The sequence below is a fragment of the Cucurbita maxima genome, unplaced genomic scaffold, assembly GCF_002738345.1.
Source record: "Cucurbita maxima cultivar Rimu unplaced genomic scaffold, Cmax_1.0 Cma_Scf02822, whole genome shotgun sequence".
NCBI classification, from domain to species: Eukaryota; Viridiplantae; Streptophyta; class Magnoliopsida; order Cucurbitales; family Cucurbitaceae; genus Cucurbita; species Cucurbita maxima.
This window is the reverse complement of record NW_019274838.1, coordinates 1-2,127: the sequence shown is the minus strand read 5'-3', so window position 1 is coordinate 2,127 and position 2,127 is coordinate 1. Positions and strand designations below refer to the sequence as shown.

Genomic DNA, 2,127 nt, shown 5'->3' with positions numbered 1-2,127 from the left:
GGGATCCAACTCATGTCACTCGAGTGCAAGCAGGAATTCTCGCCCTTGTATTACAACGACCTTTGGAACATAATAACTCGAGTGACAAGCGGAAATACTCACCACTGTACCACTACAACGACCTCTGAAAACATATTATATGTTAACACACAAGGTTTCATAAACAATTGTTCAGCCAACTTTCTTTTCAAACTACCGTTGTTGGGGTTCGATCCCAAACTACCGACATGATAGGTTCACCGCTGTCCAATTTCGAGTTCCGTTAAAATTACGGAAAGAAAACAACTAAAATCGCCGTTGCCGGGGATCGAACCCGGGTCACCTGCGTGACAGGCAGGAATACTCACCACTATACTACAACGACTCATAAAAAATAAATTATGTCTTAACGCTCCAAATTTTACCAATCGTCTTTAGAAAAAGCGACCCATTGTCAACGCTCTAGATTTTATCAATCCAAGATTTGGAAAAAGTAATCCAAATTCAAATCCGGTGAAAATTGTCAAAAGAAAATTAAACATATTATTGTCGGGGTTCAAACTCATGTCTATCGAGTGACAAGCGGGAATACTCACTACTGTATTACATCGACATCTGAAAAATATATTATTTGTAAACACACGGGAGAAAAAGGAATCCAATCCCGAATTTCAAATTCAAAAGAAAATTAAAAACAGTCTGCTGCGGCGGATCAAACTCGCAGGAATACTCACTACTCTACAACGACGACTTTGAACAATATAATATTTGTTAGCACATCAGATTTTATCAATCGTCGTTACAAAAAGTAATCCAATTTTGAATGCGACTAAAATTGTCAAAACAAGATTAAACTTGTTGTTGTTCGGGATCAAACTCATGTCACTCGAGTGCAAGCGGGAATGCTCGCCCTTGTATTACAACGACCTCTTGTAACATAATAACTCGAGTGACAAGCGGAAATACTCACCACTGTACCACTACAACGACCTCTGAAAACATATTATATGTTAACACACAAGATTTCATACAATTGTTTAGCCATCTTTCTTTTCAAACTACCGTGTTGTTGGGGTTCGATCCCAAACTACCGGCATGAACGGTTTACCGCTGTCCAATTTCGAGTTCCGTTAAAATTACGGAAAGAAAACAACTAAAATCGCCGTTGTCGGGGATCGAACCTGGGTCACCTGCGTGACAGGCAGGAATACTCACCACTATACTACAACAACTCATAAAAAATAAATTATTTCTTAACGCTCCAGATTTTACCAATCGTCTTTAAAAAAAGCGATCCATTGTCAACGCTCTAGACTTTATCAATCGAAGATTCGGAACAAGTAATCCAAATTCAAATTCGGTGACAATTGTCAAAAGAAAATTAAACTTATTATTGTCGGGGTTCAAACTCATGTCTATCGAGTGACAAGCGGGAATACTCACTACTGTATTACATCGACCTCTGAAAAATATATTATTTGTAAACACACGGGAGAAAAAGGAATCCAATCCCGAATTTCAAATTCAAAAGAAAATAAAAAACAGTCTGCTGCGGCGGATCAAACTCGCAGGAATACTCACCACTCTACAACGACGACTTTAAACAATATAATATTTGTTAACACATCAGATTTTATCAATCGCCGTTACAAAAAGTAATCCAATTTTGAATGCGACTAAAATTGTCAAAACAAGATTAAACTTGTTGTTGTTCGGGATCAAACTCATGTCACTCGAGTGCAAGCAGGAATGCTCGCCCTTGTATTACAACGACCTTTGGAACATAATAACTCGACGCGGAAATACTCACCACTGTACCACTACAACGACCTCTGAAAACATATTATATGTTAACACACAAGATTTCATAAACAATTGTTTAGCCAACTTTCTTTTCAAACTACCGTGTTGTTGGGGTTCGATCCCAAACTACTGGGCATGACAGGTTCACCGCTGTCCCATTTCGAGTTCCGTTAAAATTACGGAAAGAAAACAACTAAAATCGCCGTTGCCAGGAATCAAACCCGGGACGCCTGCGTGACAGGCTAGAATACTCACCGCTATACTACAACGACTCATAAAAAATAAATTATTTCTTAACGCTCCAAATTTTACCAATCGTCTTTAGAAAAAGCGATCCATTGTCAA

General features: G+C 38.6%; 1 non-coding gene across 1 annotated transcript; it reads right to left on the bottom strand.

Moving 5' to 3' along the window:
• Positions 1-292: 292 nt before the first annotated feature.
• TRNAD-GUC lies at positions 293-364 on the bottom strand. The gene has a single exon. It is a non-coding gene; the product is annotated as a tRNA-Asp (tRNA).
• Between the last annotated feature and the right edge of the window lie 1,763 nt (positions 365-2,127).